Genomic DNA, 6,000 nt, shown 5'->3' on the forward strand with positions numbered 1-6,000 from the left:
CATGTTAAACCAAGCTGGAGAATTAACAGCACATGTGGTTGAGCTTCACTTCAGTGTATGGATGTCATTGGCACGGTTGTATTCTGTTAATCTTTCTGTTATCAATTTGTGATATTGCTGTTGTTACGTAAAATTTGTTTGGTTCTTAATCTTTTACTTCTGCGGTAAAACACACAAAGAAAAAAACGCTTTGAAGAGAATGATGTGATCGGAGTTTCTCTTCGGGTTTAGAGGGCTGGCGGCATTTTTTAAATGCATCAAAGTGAGCAATATAAAAGACCAAATATATTATCTGTCATTCTGTACTTGAACTTAGTTTTCATGTTGTGTGGTTGCCAACCAGCCATAGCTATCACCTGCCTGACTAACTTAAATTTGAGGAATAAGGTTGAGGCATTACTCTGTTTCATATTGTGCCAGGTTTTTATACCCTTAAATGAACTCAAAAAACGACAGCAAGGAAAATGTCTCAAAATCCAGTTTGCTTTAGCAATGAATGCAATGGCTTTTGCAGGTATGTAGACAAATGTTATTCCTGCACCATGGCTGCATCACACTTATTTACCACAAGTGCTTAAAACTATCGGTGTGCAGACAGAAGTGGGATGCCAGCTACAAAACCTGGAGTTAATAATGAGCAGGAAATTCTCCTCTGGAACATTTGGTATTCTTCAACATATCATTCCTGCTAAATGCACCTATACCCAGTGTGTTTCCAATGATTTTGTTCTTGTATCAAAGTAAAAAAAGTGCAGCACATTCTCTTCTCAACTTGACAATATGTACACCCCAGGTGCTTCAATTTATAACTGTGCCAACAGCCAAGTCTTATCTCATTTTACTGCTAAAACTAAAAAGCCATTATTTGTTGGATTCATGGCCATTTCTGCCTTCAAAGATCTGGTGAAATTCCATGTTTTTCTTATTGTCAACAAATCCCATAAAAAACACAATGAAGTGATCGAACTAACAAGTATTGTCTGTTTGGCCGAAGCAAGATAACTGCAACCCATTGCTCTGAGCCATAGACCTCTATTGTTGTCAAAAACCTATTAAAAATCAGTCGCACCAGTCATTTTCCACAATCTTCCTGACAAGCAATCAAACAAACCGAGCAATTTTCCAGTAAGGGCTTAAAGACCTTTTAGATAAATAAGTGCCAGTGGTTATTAAGTCTCTCAGGCAGGGAAGGTCAACCGACTTCATCATAAGAATGCAGTGGTGAGTGTTAAAAGATAGAAAAATAAACCTGAGGGCAGAATGGTGAATGTAATTCAGTGTGGAAGCAGCATATATATGACATCCACATAGAGATCTGCCTCAACAACTGGGAACTGTTTGTTTCTGCTCAAAAAGCCAATGTTATGTCATAGTTTACTAACAAGCACTTCTCCATGGTATTTAAATGAGAGTTTCCCAATAAGCCACACGCCAAGATATTTGTTTTCTGTGACCCTCTCAATATTAGAACCAGTCAGGGTGGACTTTCCTAGTCTTAGTGAGGACTCCACATTCTGAATCAGCTGCAGCTGTCTGGTTTGGCCTTTTTGGAAAGACCTGTAAAGTCAGCATTACAGTAGCCTATTGAAGATAAATGCATGGACAAGTTTTTCCAAATCCTGCTGAGAGATAAGTGCTCTAATTACTAATATACTATAAAGGTAATAAGGTTGGTTTTTAAATGTACTTAATGTGGCCATTGAAACTTAAGTCTGAGTTCATGACTACAGCAAGATTTGTCTGGCTTTTAAAAGTTTGTATTTTATCCCCAAAACAATTACTTCAGTTTTATCTTTGGTTAATTGAAAAACATTTTGCCACATGCAGTCACTGGTTTGTTCAATGCACCTACTCAGTGCATGTATTGGATCAAAGTCACATGATGATGTCATTATATATAAATCTGTGAGTCATCTGCATATTTATAGTGAGAGGGTCTGACAACATTTAACTCCTGGGGGATCAGGACAATTTTTATGGGGCTCGGGTGTAGCCAGCAGATATCCAGATAACGGTCCCAAGACCTCATTGCTTGTGCGCCAGTCATTGTTTATAGTCCCGATTAGCAAGAATGATTCTGATGGCCCTCATGTTTTATCCTGTCTTTAGGCCGAGGTGGTTTTCTTTCAACATTTCTGGCTTGTTGAGTTAGATATTGTGGCTGTTGTGATTCCTTTAGTCTTTTGTCCTTGTAAGAGTGTAAATTACCTTTAGCAAGGTTCTTTGTGGTGTATTTGTATTATATAGCTTGTTTTTCATGTGTAAATGGTGAATGGTAAAATGAAAAACGTAAATAATGAGTGCTTCATAATTCATATAAAGTATCAAAAAAGCGTCTATAGCGCCTGGCTGACAGTGGCACAAGGTTTGTTGGGGTTTATTTTCTTCTGTCCTATATATTAGTGGCTATTTTTGTTGTCTTAACTATTAAAACTAAAAGTGTTTATTTGCTAAGGTGCCACTGTGTTTGCTATTGTTTTCCCATCTCGTAGCTCTTACGGTGAATTCACAAGGTGGTCAAGGAATGTCTTTTTTTATTTCATGGAGCTACAGTTTTGAATAAATCTTGTAAACCTTCAGTATAAGAGTCAACCGTCAGTCAGCCAGGGATACTACACAGAGGGAACAGATGGGCAAAACAGGAAGTAACATAGGTTTGAGATAAATAATGTTAATCCTGACTTGTTTAGGCAAAGTCCATCAGTCTTAAAAAGAAGTTTGTGGTTGAAAATATCAATGAAGTGCACTGAATGAAAGGTGCATTCAGTGTAAAGCCAGGTGTTCAGAGACAACAATCTGCTTTCAACTCCTCCTTTGACAGTAGCATTCAAGGAAATGGGTGTGTTTAATAGATCACTAAAGTCTTGTTACAGTACTTTTGATTGTTGCTTCAAAATATTATTGGTCCCCATGTGCAGTATGAAGTTTTTCACAGTTGGGTGTGCCAGGATATGTGGGATTTTTATGTCATGTCAGACACCATATCTCTGAGAAAGCAATATATTTTTGTGTTCTTAGTGCTCTTTTTTGATCCATTACAGAAAAATTCCCCACACCCACAGTTTGTGTCAGGCTTTCCCTGTAGACCCTCAGTCCTTACACTGCTCTGTGTGGATGAAAAGTTATCCAGGTCATCTGATGGAGAGCCAGGGTCCTGCAGCACGGGTGCAGATCTGTTTTCAAGTTCTACACTGAATTGTTGGCGAAGTTTGTTGCTAGTTCTCCCTTTTGCAGCTGTCCACGGCTAAGTCCCACGTAGCAAAGGGGTTGATGAGGCTGTCTGCATAGTTAGTGATGCAGGTCAGCCAGTTGTATTACATTTCAGGGTACTGGGCTCTGGCTATCACTCCTTCTACCCATTTCCCAGTAAAAATTATTTATCATTAAGCGATGCAAAAAGAATGGGAGAAACACTATATGCTACGTGCTAATTAGCTGTGTGTTATCATTCTCAAGTTTAAACGAGATTTATGTAAAAGTTGAGCCACAGCAGAGGCAATCTCCTATATATAAATGGTGGACAAGACAGGTACCAAAATGGACCAGTTGGTTGGACCCTGTTTAGGTCTGACTTTTGCAAAGTCAGCATTTCCCTCCCTTCTTCCACATCAGGAGTAAACTAGGGGCTGTGTGATTACACCTATCTTTCTTTTAGCTTGTCCCAAAACCACCCATATCTAATGTCTAATATGAAATAATGAGATTATCGAGTAAACAGCTTATTAATAGCAGAGGGATGAGCTAAAGAGAGTGTATACATTCCCTCTGTAAAGGTGTCATTTGTCCCTATAGTTATCTTAAGAGCCAACAATTCAAAACATTTTGGGAAAGCAGCAGCATGCAGTAATGCGACTGGAAAGTGGGATTTTATATTAACTGCTACTGCATAACCCCACTCAGTTCTGTCTATGCCATGCACATTAAAGCCATCAATACCACCTTCTAGTCCTTAATGCTTTTCTTAAGTCATGTTTCAGAAAACTTAGTGATATCAGGATTTGCCTGGAACAACAGCATTAAGGTGATCAAATTTTTTTATGAAAATAGTCCAACGCAGGAGACTTTTAGAACCAATGCATTTCATTTGAGATTTTGGGACATACAAGATTGTAAGAGATTTAGTGTGTCTTGGTTAAAGTTTTTAAATATTGAAGTTGAGGGTTAAAAAGTATTTTACGCTATACAATTCATAAGGATACAGACCAATATAAGCATGAATCATTTACTTAATGTATCAAATATTTACTCTCCCTTTATTTCTGTTTTGGTCCCTACCATCTCCAGAAGAAGAGTTTTTAAAAATCATATGGGTACTTCACTTAATAAAAAAAAGCATTCATTTTTAAAATCTTAATTTGCAAAGTAACTTGAAACTTTGTGGACTTAAAAAGTGTAATTTGTACCTCTGAAATGTAGGAAAGAAAGTAAATGCACCAGGATATTTTTAGCCCTGGGGCAGGGTGCTTTGTTGTGAAATAGATGCGGTACTTTAACATAGTTGTTAACTTGAACATAAACGTGTAGTTCAGAGTTTATATAGGCAGTGGAGCTTCAGCTATGCTGCAGCACCTTCTGTGCCCAGGGACCCAAGGCCAGAGCTCCTCCTCCTCTCCGCTACACTGAAGAGATCTCACTCTCACTTTGTTCTCTCTCTGTCTCACACAACACTCTTCATGGTACTTGCATTCACTGTCCACACACATCAATCTTTCTCTAGGTCTCGCGTTGTTGTTCCCTCCAGATTTCTTAGTCATACTTGCACACGTTTTCTGTAAAATGAGCCCAGAATTCTCAAGGTTCTTAAGCGCTTATAAATTTGCTCAATATATCTTACTGCTCTGCCATAACTCTACACATCTCATCAGCACAAGAGGGAAAATGGGGCTCTGGAAGTCATTACAAATGATTGCATCTCAGAGATGAAAATGCAATTGTGAGGGTGGAAGTGAAATGGTGATTGTTGTTATGTAATTGCCCACCCATTAACCTAAATGTAGGTACATTTGCGTCAAAGTAAATTTGGGGAAACACTACTATTACTAGTACTTTATTTTATTGTAATTTATTTTATACAGCCTGTCATATTTATTTGAAGTTTAGAATGCCGGCTTGATATGTCAGATGTGCAATTTGGGCTTGTGTTCAATTTCAAAGACACATCTGGAGATAAGTCTTCTCCCACTGGATTGGCTGGAGGCCTGATTACATCATTTTGACAAGCAACGATGCATAAAGCTGGCAGTGTTTGACCCTCGCTAAACATGAGCAACCAGCAGGCAATTAACAGGGTTCTCAGTCTGCCATCCTCCAACAGTCCTGCAGGCAACAAAGGAAGTAAACAAGATTCCCCTTGTTCATCCTTCCGCTTAGGATGTTGGCCAAGCACACTAACAAAGGTTTGGCAGGTCGACGTGTTGAGCAGCATCGTCCCATTTCATACTCTTTGCGCTGTTATGATCCCAGGCATAATATCACCCAGGAAATATTTTGTTGTGTTGAAGTTACAAATCACGTATCAACAAATCCCACTCACGTAGGTCACATATAAACCTTTGAGAGAAGAACAAGTCAAACACTGGTTATCTCACTTTGATGTAATGCCTGGTCTCAGCCAAGGTATGTGAGCCATTTTTATATGAAAACTGGAATTAGATGATTTGAAAGCAAACAGGTGGTATCCTGGAAACAAGTACTCTTTTTTTCCAAGTTCTTCTACATACTAGACTCTGTAGTTAATGACCTTGTTTACACTTGGATTAAAATGCATGTTGGGCAATCGGATCACAAGTGGAGAGATGATACACATCGCTGTTTACACCTGTGTGTCTCAGCCGTCTCCAAGGGTGTCCAGCTGACCACTTCATTACTACCTATCCCACTTCTGCTAGAAGGTGAAATTGCCCCACATACATTTATTACATGGATAATAACAACAGCAACAACAACAACAACAACAACAGCAACAACAACCTGAGTAATTAGACGTCGCTAGTTTCTGTC

This window comes from Centropristis striata, chromosome 20 (genome assembly GCF_030273125.1).
Source record: "Centropristis striata isolate RG_2023a ecotype Rhode Island chromosome 20, C.striata_1.0, whole genome shotgun sequence".
NCBI lineage: Eukaryota > Metazoa > Chordata > Actinopteri > Perciformes > Serranidae > Centropristis > Centropristis striata.